Here is a 20,452-nt window from a genome sequence, read left to right as displayed (position 1 = left end):
ATATATATCCACAAGCTATAGCACCTATTTTGAGTGCATCTAAGACTGTTGTTTTCTTTCTGTCATTAGACAACTAAGAAATTTGGCCAATTTTGCATGGTGAAGATATATTAGAAGAACATATGAAACAGGGTTCTTATTATTGCAGAAAAATGGGAAATCGTTGTATACTGTACAGAAAGAAAATAAAAATTATTTGTGATCCACCTGCCCAAAGCAACAATGTTTAAATATTTGGTGCAGTTACTTTCAATAAATAAAGATATTTGGATTATATGGTCAGGATTATAGTGTGTGTACAGGGTTGTCTTCTTTATCACAGAAATTTTCTATATTATTTAATATTCTTAGTAAGCATCATTTTAATGACATAGTAGATCATATGAGTGGAGCATAATTTACTTAACTTACTGTTAACAAATCTCTTTCATATAGTATATGTATTTTGTACCTGTTACTGATATTGCTCTTCGTAATTCCTAGAAGGATTACTACCCCAAAGAGCATGATTGCTATTAGTGATCTTGCCACATACGGCCAAACTGACTGTTAGAAATGTGGTACCAATTTCAGCTCTAATGAGCAACATCAGCTTGCCTTTGCCAGCACTGAAGATTGTCACAATATTTTAATTCACTAATTTTATAGATTAAAAGATATTGTTGTTTTAATTTTCACTTGGCATGGTCACTTTACATTGTCCACACAACTTATTAAAGACATGGATAAAAGAAATCCTTGCAAAAGGCAGCTTAACTGGATGTTTCCCTCCAAGGGAAAAGATAAGAACTCAAGGGTGAGGGCCAAGATAAGAACTCAAGGGTAAGGGAGGCTTGGGTATTGCATACAAGGGCTGGGAGCACAGCAGCAGGGACTAAAGGATGTCTGTTGTTTGTCAACTTGCTTCTCTTTCTTCCATTCTGAGTATTTTTCACTACATGAACAGTTGTCCAATGCCTGCCGGGTTCCATGCACGCCCGCAGTAAGCATTCTCTCACAGCATGGATTCTCTGTTCACGAAGCTCTCTCTGCAAAGAATAAAACAAGAATGGGTTCCAAGTACAGAAACTGAGAGTACGTGATGACCTGGAGGATGCCCCACAGGCAACATTTCCTTTTGAGGCATTGAGTTTAGTCATCTTACTCTTCATAATAGAAAATGGAAGTATAACTATCTTTTGTTACTGTTTGGATTTTTTTCTTTTGGGTATTTTTTTCTGCCCTTACTCTTTTGTTCTTAGATTACTAATTTAAAATGTTATTATGGAATATGTGAAATCTGTAGCACAGTAGAGAGCAATAAACCCCATGTACCCATTACTCAGCTACATGCAACTCCATAGACTCCATGCAAGGCTGCCCTGAGTGATTTATTCTGTCTCCCCGCCAACCCCGCAGCTAGATCATTTTGAAGAAAATTCCAGAAATCCCAGATGTAATACCATTTATCCATAAATATTTTGGTATGTATCTCTACAAGATGGTTTTTGAAAAACCTATCATCTTGCCCAAAATAATTCTTTAAAATTGCCAAATAGTCAATAACTGTTCAAATTTTCCTGATTGCCTCATATTTTTTCAGTTGATTTCTTGAATTGGGTTCCACACAAGATCTGTACCTTGCATTTGTTGTTTTGCTGTTGTACTCACTTTAATAAGTATAAGTAAATGGTACTTCTGGTGGGAAATGATATTTAAATAAATTCCCACAGTCTGAGTGCCAGGGACACTTATTGCAACTCTGATGGTTATTATTTCTGGACAGAGCCAGAAAGTAATAGGAGGGTATTTTTATTTTACATACAGAATTTTAATTGCTATTTACTTATTTATATAACAGTAGGTCATTTTTTCTCTCCTGAGTATCAGAGTTCTGTATCTTCTTAAATACTCAGTGTGATTATTGTAACTAACAGTGTTTTAGGTTCTTCTGGGTGAGAATGGGAGGGCTTACCAGTGATCTGGCTTTCAAAATCTCCCTTTATATTCTGCAACATCAATGAATCAAAAAGAAAAGAAAACAAAGCAAGTGGAGAGACTGACATTACTCAAAGTAAAATCACAGAGTAATAGAGCTACAGGGGTCTACTGAAAACATTCTAGTTGATTTCTTCATTTTGTAGAGAGAGACACTAAGGCTGGAAAGGTGACTTGCTCAAGGTGATCTAAATCAATGGTTCTCAGAATTTAATATGACCAGGAATCATCCGGAGGCCTTCTTAAAACCCAATTGCTGAGCCTCACCCCAGAGACTCTGATTCAATAGGTCTGGGTGGGGCCCTGGTGATGCCGATGCTGCCAATGCACTGACTGATTTAGTGGCACTAATCCATCTACATGTTGCCTAATTAACAGCCAACAGGAACACCTTCTTGGCTACAGCCCTGCTAAAGTACAGATGAACTCACTTTGCACTACATGGGAGTAAGTGCTGGAAAAATCAAGTCATGGGGCAGGAGCAGGTGAATTGTGGGTTGACCAGGTTGTCTCCTACCTGATGTGACAGATAGAGAAGGCTCGGCTGCCTCACCGAATCTACTGGGGGTTGTCAATTTTTCATCATAGGTTCATTCCTTTGAGATAACTCCTCCTTTTAAAAATCAAGTCCTTAAGAAAGATTCTCCCTCTCCAGACAAATTTAAGCCACTGATTGCAATGTAAGCCTGTTGCAAACACTGCCAGATACCTTTATGTGAGTCTCCTAACTGGAGGCAACCTTTCTCTGAAATCCCACAGCCTCTGCCTGTATGCATCTCTTGTCTGTGATTACTTCCTTACTGATCTGTTTAGACATTCTTGAACAGGCAGTGATCTGGATACCTGGGTTATGCCAGAGATGCAAATTTTAAACTCCAGTCAAAAGAGTACACTGATTCGCTCGAATAACGGCTTCCAAGTTCAATTTGTCGCAGCCAGAGTGCCGGAGGTTTAGAAAACTCAGTCCTGTCTGTATGGTAAAAATAGATGACAGTTGCCCTCAAAGTCAGGGGAGATACCTTCATTTCATAACAATTCAGGAATCTAAGTCCAAGAAGCACCTTTAGGATTTTAAAGTTGCTAGAAGCTTTGTAACTCTCCCTGGGTATTTGAGTTTCTCATCTCCTGTTACTTGATTAACCAAAAATATGAAAATCTCAAAGGCAGATCCCAAGGAGACAGAATCTGCCCTACAGAGAAGTTCTAAGTGGAGAGAGTGGGTGGGGGCATCCCTGGGATACTGAGAAACTGGCTGACCTTTGGTACACAGCAAGAGAGCAGCAATCAAATTCCCACCTGTGATCGCCTTGATAACAGTTATGTTTTCACCTCCATATCTCCTGGGTTCGCCTGAATTGGTGGTATATGGTGTAGGGAGGAGGACCCAAGCATTAAGGGACTCAGGGTGTGTATGTCTGAGGGCGGAGTGGGTCAAGTAATAAAGAGTGTGAAAGAAACAAAGACAAGGAGGGTAATAAAGTGATCAATGTTGTCTACTTAATACTGCTTTTGTTTGGGCCATTGATGCTAGACTGCCATTTACTCTTCACACCACCTGCCCCTCTGTTTCTCCAGGTAATACCTCAGGTCAAGAACACCAGGTCGTGAATCAAAGGCCTTTTGTTTTTAAGCACACCTGATTCCTGAAAGATGGAAAACAGTGGCTGCCCTTCTGGTGGCAATGCATGAGCAAATGGGGACAGTAATTTTTAAAACAAGATAAATCAGATGCCTCTGAAGAACATTGTGTTTAGTTAGCTACTGCCAACAAAATGCCACCCAATAAGTTTATCCGAAGACTCAATAGCACAAAAGAGCAATCATTTATCCTTATGGACCTGTGTATTGGCCAAGGGTCAACCAGATGGTCAAGGCTGAGTTCGGTGGCTCTGCAGAGCTCGGTTGGTCCTGCTTCTATGTCTGGTGTCTGCTGACTCTAGCTGGGCTGTCCTGGATGATTTCACTCTGCTCCATGTGTCTTTATCTTCCTGTTAAAACCAGGGGCTAGCCAAGCATGTTTTTCTCATGGTAATGATAGAGGCACAGGGGAATGTACAGAAAAACCGTCTCTTAATGCCAGAGCCGGAAACTAGCACATTGTGACTTCCACTTTGGTCTATGGGCTAAAGCAAGTCACCTGGCCAAACACAGGGTCAAGAGGGCCAGAAATACATTATGCTCCTACAGCATAACTTTGAGAAACTGCAAAGTTATAAGTCAGGAAATGTGCATATAGGCTTAGGCAGTGCATGAAGAATTGGGCAAATAGTGTCCCTAACACAAATATACACCATGTGTTATCAATTAAGTTAAATACATGTAAGATAATTTAGATAAAATACCATTAGGTTCTGACGCTAATTTTTTTATTGCTATTTCTTATTTTCTTAGAGATCTCATTATGTTACCCAGGCTGGTCTCAAACTCCTGGGCTCAAGCAATCCTTCTACTTTGGCCTCTCAAAGTCCTGCAATTACAGATGTGAGCCACTGTGCCTGGCCTGATATTAATTTATAATGCTTTCCTGTGAATAAACTGTTAAAACACTTTAGTCAATGTATCCAAATCTGACTGGTGTTGTTCAGAATTCTTTTGCTCCTCTGCTGTATAGATTCTTCTCATTCTTTCCTGTGTTCCGCATGCTTCCAAAGCTATACTTGTCTGCCTTGAATGTTGTTACTCAATTAAAATTCTCAGACTCTATAACTGCAATTTTCCTGCCACTTTAAAGATACCCTGTCTTTAAAGTTGCTGTGAAAGAGCCTCCAGTTCATTCTGCAGAATACCCATCAGTTATATATTTACGTGACCGAGATGTTATTTCTCTCCTCGAACATTCTGTGTAATTTTAGTTGAAACATATTGAGAACCTTCTAATGGAAGAATCTACACTAACTCCTATGTATCTCTTTGTCATCTCCTTTAAACCTTACAACAACACTGCAGTATTCATTGAGTAATCCCCATTATGTAAACAAAACTGAACTCAGGAAGATTGAATACATTGCTTAAGGACGAAGTGGTAATAAGATCAGAATTCATACAGTTTGGTTTGGCTACGAAGCCAATGGTTTTTCTACTATTTTCCACGTATCTTTTTTTTTTTTTTATCATCTCCCCTCCTCTTACCCATATACTTGAGTTTTTAAATTTTTCTCTGAGATGTAGTAAAGAATGTTTGGGTAGCAAGTGTTAGTGCCATCTCTTTTTATTCTCTTGAGAGCCTGTGAGTGTGGCAAGGCACGTGTTACTATTATCTTCTATAAAGCTGCAGGGACTAGTACTTTGAAATGAAGAGATTTACAGGGACTGGGATGCAGACTCAGTATATTTTCCTCCTCTCTTATTTAAATTACTGTGTTTAATCATGGTAATCGAAGGTGTGAGAGTCTACAATTTTGCTGCTGGAACTAACCAGTGAACTTGGACCTAAAGGACTATATTTATACAGTTCTGGAAGAGGTTGGGAATAAAAATAGCATGGGTGTTCTTCACATTGCAATAACATAGAAATAAGATGGCAGAGGATAGTTACTATTCAGCCATACAGCCCACTAAGTTCTAGAGTGTTGGGTTTATAAAAGGATTTTTGAATAACTTGGGACTCTTGTTACTATTGGTTGTTTACCTAACTTCTTGGACAATTTAAGTTAAAGGATAACCCAAGAAGAAGTCAAACTAATTTCAATTTATCTAAATAACCTTGAAGAAAGCAAATTGAAATTTCTTCCCTTCCATTGTCCTCATTTTCCAATGAACATGTTTTACTGTGAAGATATGGTCCAAAAAAAATCATGTTTATTTTTCTTCATGTTGTTTTCATATGCCATTTGTGTAGCAAGCACTGTTACGCCATGGCGGTTACTTTGATGTGTGGAAACAGGATGCAAGCTGTTATGTTCTTTGCAATGGCTTCCCATTCATCTGTGTCTCAAGCATTACGAGTTTCAAAAAACTCTATGAGTTCTGATTTGGGTTAGTTTTATCTTCATGAAAGTTAGAAAATGGCATTTCTTTTCTGGGTATTATTTGTCTTTATCTTGAATTCTGCAAAACATGTTATAGCAAGAATTGTTGGCTATTAATATATGTTAGTGGTTTTAAAGTGTTTTATTTATTATTAACAAGAATTGTTGGCTATTGATATATGTTAGTGATTTTAAAGTTTTTATTTATTATTTATCTTATTTTATTGTTTTTTAGAGACAGAGTCTCACTCTCTTGCCCAGGCTGGAGTGCAGTGGCATGATCATAGCGCACTGCAGCCTTGAACTCCTTAGGCTCAAGCACTTCTCCTGCCTCAGCCTCCTGAGTATCTGGGACTATAGATGTGAGCCACCACATGTGTCTAATTCTTGTTTAAAATTTATTTCTGTAGAGACAGGATCTCACTATGTTGCCCAGGCCAGTCTGGAACTCCTGGCCTTAGGCAGTCCTCCCACCTTCGTCTCCCAAAGTGCAGGGATTACAGGTGTGAACCACTGTGCCCAGTCTATTTTCTCCTTTAAATAGTGGGGTTTTTTTCCTCCTTAAAAAGAAAACCCCGTTAGATGAGGAGGAAAATAAAAGGAAACAAATGATATTTATGGAGTGGTTGTTCAGCATCCAATCTTATGCTGGGTGCTTTACATAGTTTATTGCAATGTTAGTTCCATATTACAGCTGAAGAAACAATGGCATTTGATAATGCAAACTGCATCGATCTCTAATTTAGCTTTTTTGGTTATCAGGCTTTGATGGGTTCAAAATTTGATAGGAAATTTTGTTTGTTTCCTTGCATATGAAAACATAGTTCTTTTACCAGATCCCTAAAAGTCTGTGGCCAGCAGGTATTAGCATCAGGAGGTGAGTATTAGTTTAAATATTGACCTCTGTTATGTTAACAAAATGGTGGCAGCATTTGTAGGTCGCCGATGCACACATTCCACTACCTAAAACAAGAGAATTTGCCTTTGTCCATGCTTCCTGAAACGAGTCCTGAAATTCATTCTGATTAAACCACCAAAAGCCTTATGTGCAGCCCGAACTAGTAATTGTGATTAGGGGTGAGGCGGGGGTGAAATGCACTGCTCCATTTAACATAGCCCAAGTCAAGAATCCCATCCTTGGAGCTAAGACAGAGTCAACTTTTCAGAATGACTTGGATCTTGAAATGGAAGTGGTAGGCTTTGAGGAAGGCAGACAGACATGGAAGTCTGGGAGCCAGGCAAACCCAGCTGTCCACAACATCATTTATTCTTTCAAAGACGCATCTAGAGAGCAATCTTGCTAAGAACAGTGGGAGAAACTGACATGAATTAGACATAGTTCCTGTCCAGGCTGCCTATAATTTGTTATGAAGAGGGAGGAGCTAAATTAATAACTATAATCAAAACCTGAAATGCTGTGACATAAAAGTGGCAACTACCCATTAGAGTGAGAAGGAGAATTACTTTTTGGCACAAATAATGGAAAATTTTCAAGGCGGGTGAGAGATTTCTTAGAGCTCGAAGGGGTACTTAGGAATAGGAATTATTTTAGCTGCATGTGATATGATGCTGAGAGAAACTGGGACATAGGGAGAGTAAGACTTGTTAGGGAACAGGATAGACAGAAAGATGAGGAGAGGTAATGCCCAGGGTTTTAGTAGAAAATATAAAGCTCCAAAGAACAAAAATTACTCAATTTCGCTGTTTTACTTCAGATCAATTTTTCCAATAAGTGTGGTCAAAAAATCAGAAGTGTGTGGACAAAAGTATAATTTCTTGTTGGCTGAAAAATGGTAAGTTCTATATTCTTTGGTGAGTTAGCTCTTTGCTCAGGAAACCAGAGTATTGCAAAGTATATTTTCTGTCAGCTTATATGATTCCTTCTTAAGAATTTCTATTTCTGAATAAAGTTTCAACTATACTTGTTTACTTATATCTCTTTTGCTCTAAAAGAAGACTCAAAGTACCTGAGCTTTCAGCTAAGTTTTCAACTCAAATTCTGTTTCTAAATATTAAAGGGAAGGTTTTCCTTTACACACTGGAGATGGATAAAGTGCCTGCCAAGGGCTGAGGGTATTGTGAGCATTTAAAAGGGCTCAGCTCTATGTAAGGTTCTCAGGAAGATAGGTGAGAGCTCCTCCATCTAAGAGCCTCAAATTTTGATGATGGAGAGGATCAAAAGAGAATCAAGCCATGTCCAAACCACGGGTGCCTCTGAGGACAGATAGGCCTTGCTAATTATGTGTGTCTTCTACTAAGGTGAAAATTTGCTTCATTTTCTAAATACATAATAGACACTAGGAGGGAATGTGGTTCAGAAAATATGCATGAGGGCTTGCGTATTTAGAAGAATACTAGAAGAATGAAAAGCTGTTTTCAAATCTACAAAAGGGAAAGCTAAGCTTCTACATTTAAAGTAGGTGGCCTGTGACCTAAAACTGAACCAATAAAAGAGAATTGCAAGTATATTTCTTACTGAAATCTCCCTTCCCCTCAAAGGTTAAGAGGATTGAGGACATCTCTGAAAAAGGAGGAGTAGATAGTCAAAGTCTAGGTGGAGGTTGTGTATTTGCTGATTGATACATTTCAGACCATAATGGAGAAGACCACTTTGTTCATTAACAAATGTTTCAACATCAGTGCCTGCCTTTTTGGCTTATGCTATCCATCCCTGACATTTTCTGCCCCCTCTTTCTTTCCCTCACCTCCTTGTTGTGTGCTGAATCCTTTCTATCTTCAAGTGTCACTCCAAAACCAGCTTCCTGAATGAAGCCTTCACAGATTCCCCCTTCTCCAAGTTTGGCTTGTTCTCCCACAACAATGCCCTGATGCACTATCTTATTTTACCTTCATGAATTTCTACAACATGCATCTGTCTCCTTCACTAAATTATAAGCTCCTTGAGGGCAGGACTGCTCTTCTTTTACTTTGTGTCCCTCCTTCATTACTGAACAATCCTTATACATCTCTTGGGCAAACACGTATATCTTAAATATGATTGTTTACATTGCTCATAAATATAATTGTTAAATATAATTGTGTGATAAATGTACCAGGAAGTGGATCCCCTGGTCTAATAGCCTTGCAAAGTATTCCTTCTTCTCTCTGGGCTGAAATAAGTCAATTATATTGAAAGTTAGAATTGTTAAAAAGTTTATAACTAGTAAGGGTGATTAGAAGCCCTAAATTCAGCAAATGTTTAGCAAAGTATTTAGTGTTTACTAGGTATCTAGTATCATGCTAGTGATGAACTAAATAGTCACTCTTACCACCCTCATGGAGACTATAGTGAGGAAAATGGTCAATTCATATGCAACTTACCACATAGATTTACAGTTAGACATTGTATAAGTGCTATAAAGAAATTAAGCAGTTCCAGTGCTTTAAGAGGCTGATGTGAGAGGATCACTTGAGGCCAGGCGTTCAAGGCCACCTAGGCAACATAGCAGGACTCTATGTGTACAAAAACTACAAAAATTAGCAGGCATGGTGGCGTGTGCCTGTCGTCCTAGCTACTCAAGCTACTTGAGAGGCTGTGACAGGAAGATTGCTTGATCCTAGGAGTTCGAGGCTACAGTGAGCTATGATTGAACCACTGCACTCCAGTCTGGGAAACAAAGTGAGACTCTGTCTCTAAAAAAGGAAGGAAGGAAGGATTGATTCAAGAAAAAAAGGTTTAGAGAAAATGTGGGTTAGAAAGTGATTTCTGCTGATGAGCTTGATTTAAGATAAATTGAGCTATCCTCATTCATGGAGATGTATGAAAAAGCCACTGGTTGGCAAAGGAGACAACATTTGCCCTGAGCATAAATGAGAGATAAATTGGTACTAGAACCCTGTCTACATCCACTTAACAATTCCTCTTCTGAGATCACAAGGGTGATAGAGCCTATGTAGATCTCCCTGGCTCACTTAACCTTAACCAAGGGCTTCTGTTAAGCTTTGAATGCACATCAGCGACATAGAACTGAAGATGCAGTATCTTAAGCAGAGTTCACATTTGTAATACATTTGTATTTTAGGCTTCCCTGATAAGTTTTTTTTTTTTTTGTGTGTGTGTGTGTGTGTGTGTGTGTTGTAGGGTGGGGGATAGGGTTGGAGGGCATTATGGAGGCAAGAAGAACAAGCTGTCTTGCCTGTGCATGAAGAATTTCATCAGACGATTTCAACTTTCTCCTGTGACCTGGGAAAGCTGTGATGTGGAGGATTGCCAATTTATACTTCAAAATGTCCACACAGTTCTGGTTGGTTCTGCCATGCCAGAATCAAAGGTTGGGCCCAGAAAGAAATGCCTTTGGCTGCTTGGTAACTGGCACTATCACAAGACAGTTGTGTTGATTGAGTCTAAGGTAGAAGTCTGTGTGAACTATGAGAGGTGGTAAGATATGACTGCAAAAGCCAGGACTTTGCCAAATCATACACTCTCGAGATAAGTCATCTTGTCTGACCACCAGATTCAGTGATGAGTTTTTGTATCTTGCAAGTTTTCAATTCGGCAAGAAATTTCCTGATAATGCTTGGATATCTGCATCTCTTCTTCCTTCATCCAGCATTGATGGTTAGTAACTTCTTTATAGCACTTATACAATGTCTAACTGTAAATCTATTTGTTAATTTGCATATGAATTGACCATTTTCCTCACTAGACTACAGTCTCCATGAGGGTGGTGAGAGTGACTATTTAGTTCATCACTAGCATGATACTAGATACCTAGTAAACACTAAATACTTTGCTGAACATTTGCTGAATTTAGGGCTTCTAATCACCCTTACTAGTTATAAACTTTTTAACTTCTTCTAATTAACAGATGGGTACTCTCCCATCTTATATGGAGGATCAAAATGATTCTAGCAACTTAGTTGCTTTCCTCAAAAATATTGACACTCACCTTTGCCACACATGTCTGCGAATTATGAGTCATTGTCATAAGGGACTAAACTGTCTAACCTTAGAGTTCACCTTGGCCATATTTAGAATGTACAGTTCATAGGCAGCTGAGTAGAAAACCAGAAAAAGGGGGCTGAGAATTAGATGAGAAACTGAGGAAATGAGTGAAATTAGTGATTCTCCACCTGGTCAGGAATTTTTTTTTGAAAAACATTCCTTCAACTCCTATGAGATACAGCAGGGAATGAACTTATTGGAAGAGATTAGGGAATGAGAGTGTGAGGTGGAGCTTGAATCCTTTCAGAGATCCCATTGGAAATAAGGCAAGGATTGGGGAGCTAGGGCAGCCCTTGGAAACAGGGAACAGCAGGAATAATGGGGAAAGCAGCCCCCAGAAAGTGTCAGGTTCAGGCTGGAACCAGCCTCTGAAGGGGTGACTAGTCTTGGAGGGTCACTGGTCAAAGAGGAACATCTAAACTACTACCAGGGCCACAACATGAACGAAAAGAGTTCCAGAGAGTGGGGAGATTGTTGGGGTTCAGGAAAGCTTGGGACTCAACAGGGCCTGGGTGGTGAATCAGGAGTTGGGCAGAAGGCAGGCAGAGAAAAGGTGTGCTGTGACTCAAGTCTGGCACTTCCAAAAGAGGGCCTGCCCCCGGCACTCATCCTGGGTTCGCAGGGCACAGGGCAGCAGGCACTTAGAGATACCGGACCCTGATGCCCACTGATGGCTTTACCTGGCCCACCTTGGGCTAGGCCTTCCTGGAGCTGAGCATGTGAGTTGAGTGCACCATAACAGTCTCTGAGTGTAGTTTCCAATCTCAACAAAAGCAGAGAGTTAAGGACTTAGAGTTCAAAAAGGAAAAGAAATTAAGAAAAGTGTTCAGAACCCTCTCTGGGATAAATTAAATTTGGGGAATTAGATTTTTAGTGCAATTTTGTTTTGCTCTTACATTGCAGTCTGATGAACTGCTTTTCAAACATTTATTGGCTTTAGAGAACTCGAGTAGGCCTGTTTTAATTACTTCTCCAAGTCCTCGCCCAGTATTCTAATTAATTACTTTTCAATACCCTGATAATTAGTCATAGAGATACAAACAATACATTTGAAAAACAAGGACCGATTGTCTAGGGGAATCCACAGCTCCAAAGGAGAGCAGGGATGGAGCAGTGAAGATACGTCACTTTTTCTCTTTTTTCGTAGGAAAGGGACTTCTGTGTTGCTGTGACCCTGTGATGTGCTGCAGAACTTTTGGGCTTCAGAGACAAAAAGTCTGGGGCTCCAATTTCAGGGCTATCATTTGTTAGCTGAGTGAACCCAGAAAGCTGCTTAATTTTTCTGAGTTTCATTTCTTCAACTAATACTTGGAATAAAAGTACCCATGTCCTAGATTTCTTGGGAGGATTATAAGTAGCATATAAGAAATTTCCATCTTAGTTTCAGGAACTGAGGAGGCACTCAGGACCTGGTGGCAAAAGTTATCAATACATTATACTATAATAGATGTGCCCATTATTGGTGAAAAGGCATAAATCTAGAGGTACCTGGGACTAAAGACAGAATAAGGGTGAGCTTGGACAGATTGGCCTGGTTAATGTCTCAGTAGCTTTGATTTAAGAAAGGTCTTCTCTGAACGGATTTCACTTTGGTGGCGTGGTGTTTTCCATCCATAGATGTTGATTACTTCTATAGATGAAATCCCCTTTATAAACATGCCCAACATGTCCTAAAACTATTTTCCATTCCTGATTCTCCCTAGATTTTCTGTTGGCATGGCAGCTGAACTTGTTGGCAGATTATATTGGGCTCCAAGACAAAGGTCGACAATATCTCCATGTCTCTGGGTGTGAAGTGGAGACACAATTTTTAGAACTTCTGGGATAGTCTTCTCTCACTGTTGGCCTAGACTGTTGAGGCCTGAAAGTATGGTGTCTGTCTCAGGGGGCAATGCGTTGCTTAAAGGATGTATTTTTTCTGTAGCCTTTTTTGTCTTGTTCATTTCAGAATTTTGCCTACAAGTGTACTTCACCTACAGTGAGTAAAGATTGATGGTTGATTGAAGTCATCTGGATAACATATTGGAAAACTTCTTGACAGGAATAGTTTAAGTTAGAAAACAGAAATAAACTTTTGACTTTAAGGAAATATTTCATGTCTGTCAACATAAAGCAACTTGGCAGTATCAATCTGTATCCACAAATACTTTCATGTCCTATGACCACTTTTTTACTGGACACCACCTTTTGGAAAAATCTAAAATACATAAAACACTAAATTCACAAAAATGATTATCCTAGAGTTATTTATAACATTAATAAGTTAGAAACATAACATCATTGAAAATTTGGTTAAATCACTTTGGAGACATCCACTTGATGAGATGTTATGCTGTCATATAAAAGTGCACAGAAACAGGTCAGGCATGGTGGCTTGCATATGCAGTTCCAGCTACTTGGGAGGTTGAGGCAAGAAGATGATTTGAGGCCAGGAGCTTGAGACCAGCCTGAGCACTATAGTTCCTGCTCTTAAAAAAAAAAAGCCGGGTGCGGTGGCTCACGTCTGTAATCCCAGCACTCTGGAAGGCCGAGGTGGGCAGATCACTTGAGTTCAGGAGTTCAAGACTAGCCTGGCCAACATGGTGAAACTCTGTCTCTACTAAAAATAGAAAAATCAGCTGAGCGTGCTTGCAGGTGCCTGTGATCCCAGTTACTTGGGAGATTGATGCGGGAGAATTGCTTGAACCCAGGAGGCGGAGATTGCTGTGAGCCAAGATTATGCCACTGCACTCCAGCCTGGGCGACAGAGCTAGACTCCATCTCAAAATAATAATAATAATAATAATAATAATAATAATAATAATAAAATTTCAGAAACTCCAAGGCTAAGTACTTTGGTATTATATATTACTAGCAAAAAATATGGTTTGAAAATTGAGGTGAAATATTATCACTGTCTAACAATCTAACACAGATGCATAGAAAGATATTAGCAGAAAACACACTAATATTTTAAAAAGTGGAAAAATTCTGTTCATCTTCTAATTTTTCTTTTTCCTTTTTCTTTCTTTTCTTTTCTTTTCTTTTTTGAGACAAGAGTCTCAGTCTGTTGCCTAGGCTGGAGTACAGTGGTATGATCTTGGCTTATGACAACCTCTGCCTCCTGGGCTTAAGTGATTCTCTTGCCTCAGCATCCTGAGTAGCTGGGACTACAGAGTGTGCCACCACGCCTGGCTAATTTTTGTATTTTTAGTAGAGACAGGGTTTCACTATGTTGGCCATACTGGTCTTGAGCTCCTAACCTCAGGAGGATCCACCCACCTCGGCCTCCCAAAGTGCCTGGATTAGAGGCGTGAGCCACTGTGCCCAGCCTAAGAGTCCAGAAATGCCTAATTTTTCTTTAGTGACTTTTAGTTGCCTCTTTTTTTTACTGGTATAAAAAAGTTCCGGAAACACTGAGAAAATAAAAAGAAATAAAACCCTAGAAGTTACTAGGAAGGAAAAGAAAAAAAAAGGAATGGCATGGAAGATAAGCAAGTCAGATAGTGAAATGCCTGAAGTGCACATGGTGAGGGAGGGAAGAAACTATGATACTGGGTGAAGCACAGAGTGAATCCTGTGAAATGACGATGTGAAAAGCAGCCTCCTTTAGTGATGTCCTGTTCTTACTCTATCACGTTTTAGTGCTTAATGGGCCATAAGGAGGCTTGGAGGCAGGGAAGTTACCAGCATTGTTGAATACCACGTTTTGCCTATCCGAAGGCCTCGTCCCTTACATGTCCGTATAGACATGCTTCTCTGTCTTTTGAGGTTGGGTGGATTAAGTAGGGCAGATGGTGTGTCAAAGGTGACAAGAAGGCCGTGGTAGCACACAGTCCCCCAGATTTAACAATTTCTGAGAATAAAGCACAGTTCCTGGACAATGAAAGATTCCTTTGAAGCAAAATTTCTGGTAATGAGATGGACGTTCCAGATCAGAATTCATAGCTCATTTCAACATCTGCAGACCCACGGATCTATGCCAGGCTCTCGCTGGGAATGGAAAGAACTCACTGACAGTTCCTTATTTTGGAGAACACGGGTGGCAGCAGGGGCACCCTGAGTGCCTTGCGGAGCAGTGTCGTTCACTCTACACAGACACAAAGCCTCTGAGTTTCAGTTCCCACTTGCCTTGTAGGTAACCAGAACTTGCATCCTCACCTGTTAGAGAGTCAGCAGCAATGGTGAACTCCCCAAGTGAGGAGAAAATGGATAGCTCAAATCCAGAAGCCTGTTCTTTGGTGGAAAATGATGTCTTTGATGAGTGAGGCTGCACATCTAATTTTACTTGAAACTGCCTAAAAAATGTATTATTATTATTATTATTATTATTATTTGCTATTAAACAAACCATAGAAAACCCGAGAGAGTCCTTTCAAACTTCAGAAATAGGACGTAAAGAGGAGGAGGACTGTGAGAAGAGTTTGAATATGGACAAAGCAGGGGGAAATTTTCATATTTTACTTAGGGCTATAATCTTCTCCAGTGGATTTCTTTAGAGTGGATATTTCTCTTTTGTTGTTTCCCACACTGCTTCAGATATTTTCAGAAAGATTTTTTGGTTTTGGTTTTTTAGCTATACTGAGCTGGTCCTTAACGTGGGAGCTGCCATCCCAGAATCTTTTTTCAATATATTTTGGATGAACTGCTGCTTGAGTTTCCCTGAGTGAGTGATTAAAGTGACTGCTCCCATTTGTTTTCTGCAAACACAACAAACTATAATTCGTTCTAAGGAGAGCTCAAAGGCAGGGAAGCCATTTGTCTGCTGACAACTTTTTCTCAGAACAACCTGTGATGCCTCTTCTAGCTGGGGCTGGACATCCATCCTGGCTCCCAACTGGTGTCCTTGAGGTGGGGCCTATGGGGCTGGACTTAAAGCATAGTTCTGTTGATTAGAAGCTGCCATCTGTCTCGCTGGGCCTCTGGAGTCTGCCTGTAGTAGTGCTGTGTCACGGGAATAGTCCCAGACTGAGACACAGAACCTGGAATTTAGCCAGTGACAAGCCTTGCTAGCTTTTGAAGGTCCTTGTGTGGGCCTCGATGTCTTCCTCAGTTTAATGAGTGCACTGGATGCTATAATCTCTAGGTTTCACTTTGACACTAAGAATTCGTGATTTTGTCTTCTGATTCCTGGTCCAAGGGTTCCTTCTGTCCCGGAGATGGAGACACCATGGCCACTCTCATGGATCTTTTCTTCTTGGAAGCAGGGATGAATATAGAGAATAACAAAGAAAAAGTGAGATGACAGTGATCAGTGCTATGAAGCACATGGCTTGGGTAGGGCTGGTTCCTTGTAATGAGTGGTCAAGAATCAAGAAGCTGAATCTGCAGTCCCATCTGTTCAATGTGCAGCAGAAAGAAGTGAAGCCAGGGATGGAGTGGAGAGCGAGGAGGAATGAGCAGCCACATCAGAGGGACTTGAGCAGAGTGAGGCACCCAGAGCTCCTGGTTCCTGTCACGGCATCCACCTAGCCCTCTAACCAGGGGAGCTTCCTACTCTGCCCCCGATATGAATGAATGAAGGAAGTCACCGGCAGCATTGATTCTCTGTCAGTATTTCTCCCGCTCCTCCCTCATCACCAAGGCTCAGCTCAGATGCAATTTCTTTCTCTCTTTTTTTGCACAATGGCTTACTGAAATATAATTCACCAACTATAAAAGTCATTTTTTTCAAAGGACAACTTTATGGCTGGTGAACCACAATTCAGTGGTTTTTAGTACAGTCACAGAGTGATAGACAAAATTTCTCCTTTTTGTAGGTGGAAAAAGGAACAAATTATAAATTGTGTGAATTCGGATGTCTGGACTTTTCATTCTTTTATCTTAAAATATGTCTATTTACCATGTTTGCTTTTTTTTTTCCTTCCTGCCTCTGTTACTGCTATTGCTGTGTTCTGTTTTTCCTTCTTATAATTTGCAAGCCATACATGTAACTTTGGTTCACTAATTGATTGCTCTTAAGTTTTCGTCAAGAAGTTACATTCTGCCGGGTGCGGTGGCTCAAGCCTGTAATCCCAGCACTTTGGGAGGCCGAGGCGGGCAGATCACGAGGTCAGCAGGTCGAGACCATCCTGGCTAATCCAGTGAAACCCCGTCTCTACTAAAAAATGCAAAAAACTAGCCGGGTGAGGTGGGGGGCGCCTGTAGTCCCAGCTACTCGGGAGGCTGAGGCAGGAGAATGGCGTAAAACCGGGAGGTGGAGCTTGCAGTGAGCTGAGATCCGGCCACTGCACTCCAGCCTGGGCGACAGAGTGAGACTCCGTCTCAAAAAAAAAAAAAAGAAGTTACATTCATTTTTTTTTTGTCTCTCTACACTTAAACAGTAACTTTAACCTCTTCCCCACCAAAAAATATTAAGATATTCACATACAATTTCTCTCTTTTATTTCCCTCACTTCCATCTTGTGGAAACCAATGGGTGTTTTAATTTGGTATGATCATGAGCATTGTAGGTTTAAAATGTATTTCACTGCATTTTGGCTGTAGGAAGTGAGACCAAAGACAGAGAATGGGGAGGAGGGATCACATTCTATAAAGTCTTCCACACCATTTCCAAATCTTGATTTGACTCTGAGAAAGGTGAGAAGCCATTGGAGGATTGAGATAAGAAGAATGACATCTTCTAACTTACATTCTGAAAGATTACTTAGGTTGCTGAGTTGGGAATAGGGGAGATAGGAGTAAAAAATGATTTGCTGTAATAATCCCTTTAAGAGTTAATGTGGCTGAATCCCAGTTGTTGCAATGTAGGCAATGAAGAGGTGACCAACTGTATGTTTATTTTATGTAATTTTTCATAATTTTTAAATTTAGAAATAATTTTACACACAACATTTACAGTGTTGTAAGAATGATATAAAGAGCTCCAATATAACCTTCACCCAGATTCCCCAATTGTAATCTTTTCCACATTGACTTTTCCCTTTTTGTATATACATGTTGTAATTTTTTTTGAATCTATTTGAGAATAAATTGAAAGCATGCTGCGTTTATCCATATGGTATGCAGTGATATTGTATAAGAACAGGATATTCTCTTATACAACCACATACAATGGTCAAGATCAGGAAAATAACAGATGATGTTGGAACTTCTATTAATAGTTTCGTTCTAGGTGTTTTTTAGCTTTTCTTTTAAATCTTCCATCTCTTGACCTTTTTTGGTTCTATCTGTAGGAGTCTTCTCAACCTTCTTACAATCTCATTGATTGTGTGGTTTGGTGCATTTTAATTAAAATAACAACTCTGAGTCTTACTTCACACCATTCTGTCCTCTCTGAGCACATTTAAAGTTACTTTTTTCCACTTTGCCTTCTTAGCAAACCAACCCATCTGTTAGTTCTTTTGTCTGGGAAATTTGGTATCCATCTAATGTGGCATTAGCTCTCCTAAAATGTCCAATGACTCATCCTTGCTTTTTTATTGTTGAATGTGGACGAAGGTACCTGAAGCATGTACTTTTCTCTTCCAAGTCCAGACTCTTCAATTTTTGTTTAATTTGGGGGCAAGCTCTCCTAGGTGGGTGTCATCTTGCTCCAATCCTTATAATATTTTAACTTGAATAACCCTTCTCCAACCCTCCATTCTGTTGCCAAAACAAACTTTCAAAACTGAAATATTAAGATGTCATTCAGTATTCTACAATTCCCTACATCCCTCATAATTTTCAGAATAAAATGGAAAATCCTTAGAGTGGCAACATGCCGTATATATGGAAACCCTCTTCTACAGATTCTCACTCATGTTCTCCTCATGTGTCAGATGTTCCAGGCACATCAAACTATTGGTAATTCCCAGAATGTGCATCCAAGCCTTTGCCCAGAATCTTCTCTTTCCCTGGAGTGCTTTATTTCCTCCTGTCTACATCTAGAATTTCAGTGCATCCTTTAAGATCCAGTAACTGCTACATATCTGTACCCAAGCATCTTTTACTTTATTTTGATGCCTTCATCCTCCAGTACCTCTTAAATAACTACTGCTCTTTCTGAATTCTTGCAGCATTTTTCATGTATCTGTAGGTGTTTCTGTAAATAATTGATGTGTCGCTTTCTCTCCTACCAAACAGAAGGAGATTTAAATGCGGGGATGTGTTTTATTCATTTCAGAATATTTGCTACCTACTGTACAATAGACACTTAGAGTGATGTCATTTGTTTAATAAATGAAGTGAGAAATCCCAAAGTAGGTTATACTTGTTTGCCTGTTTTAAAATGGTACAGGGAGGGGTTCCGGTGACTAAGGTCTACACACTAATGAGCATTTGGATTATTTAATGTCATTTTGCAGGGTTCTACAAATTGTGTAGGACTCTCATTTTGTAGGCTGGTCTCTGATGTTGGCTCTACCATAGGTTTCTTATGAAATAGCCACTAAAACCACTTCCGTATCTCACTTCTGACATTGACGTAGTCCTCAGGTCATGGACAATGACTGCTGAGACCCAAGCAAGGTTGTCGGCAAGGCTTTGGGAAGGGGGTTGGTAAGATACAAGGGAATAGCCACCAGCCAGGCCTCAGGCAGACCTGAGGAGCTCTCTTGTGTGTGGGATGAGATCAGACCAGAATCATAAGAGAATCATGCAGGCACGATGGGAGAATCCTGGTGCACCAGAATAGGGGAGAGGCTTGTTTAGAGCTACAAATACCAGCAAGACCTGGCCCGGTATGTCGGGTCAGCTAATATATCAGTTTCCACAGCTCCCATAGACAATGGGATGCCAGGGAAAGTTTTTAAAAAGAGAAATGAAATCATTGATGATGCAATTTGGACTTCAGTCTAGTTGTTTCGCTGTACATTTGGGGCATAGAGAAAAAAGAAACAAGCTGGGTGTATGAAAGAAAACATTCCAAGAACGATAGGTAAGTCTGAGTCACAGGACGAGGCTGAAGGAAGGGGGTTAGAGAGGAGGTGTCCCTTGAAATAGAAGCTGAGGCCAGTTTGCAAAGGGCTTACATGTCATCATAGGAACTCAGAATTTATTCTTTTCTCTAACAGGAAACAAAGAGGATTTTAAGCAGAGACATGATAGAGGGCAGGGGAAAATCAGAGTTTGAGGCCAGACTTCATGATGACCTTCCAAGATCAATTGCAAAGGTAAAGAGGGGATCCCCATGTGGGACAAGGAGGTTCACAGTCAGCCAGAGAGGCAGTCCTGCCCCTTGAGAGAGCTGGCTCTGGGTTTGCAGTTTATTTCTGGGATCCTGATGTCAGTTGTTGGTCTAGATCCAAATGTGGCCATATCCAAAAAATATTTAATCCAGTCAGGGCACTTGTTCACCATTATTTCACCCATTCAGTTAACAACTCATGACCGCTATTAAAAAACTATATGCTAGTTTTGAAAGAAAGTCAAAGTTAAAAGCAAGTGCACAAATGAATAAAATAATTAAAATAGAGAAATTAATAAGACAACAAAGGAAGGACTGAGAGGCACCTGTAAAGCATTTTGAAAAAGCAGCTGAGAATGTCCTGGGGGCCTGAAGGGCTTGAAAGTCCCTGTTTACACCTCAAAGATGTGCAAGACTGTGTGAGTGGGGGTAATATTTTGGGAAGAGAAAGCACAGTGAAGATATATAGGTGAAATA

General features: G+C 40.1%; 1 protein-coding gene across 5 annotated transcripts in view; it reads left to right on the top strand.

The window, feature by feature from the left end:
• The window catches only part of GPR141 (G protein-coupled receptor 141), a 68,797-nt gene that overhangs the window by 31,151 nt on the left and 17,194 nt on the right, over positions 1 to 20,452 (top strand). For 3 of the 5 annotated variants that reach the window (XM_073008956.1, XM_073008957.1, XM_073008958.1), the window contains one exon: positions 19,863 to 19,961. The exons of 1 other annotated variant lie outside the window; for it this stretch is intronic. The gene's annotated coding sequence lies outside the window, so the exon portion shown is untranslated. Of the gene's footprint in view, positions 1 to 17,128; positions 19,727 to 19,862; positions 19,962 to 20,452 lie in introns of those variants that run through there. One more of the 5 variants, XM_073008959.1, reaches the window with a different exon arrangement.

This window comes from Chlorocebus sabaeus, chromosome 21 (assembly GCF_047675955.1).
Source record: "Chlorocebus sabaeus isolate Y175 chromosome 21, mChlSab1.0.hap1, whole genome shotgun sequence".
NCBI lineage: Eukaryota > Metazoa > Chordata > Mammalia > Primates > Cercopithecidae > Chlorocebus > Chlorocebus sabaeus.
The sequence above is the reverse complement of the archived record's forward strand: the minus strand, read 5'-3'. Positions and strand labels throughout refer to the sequence as shown.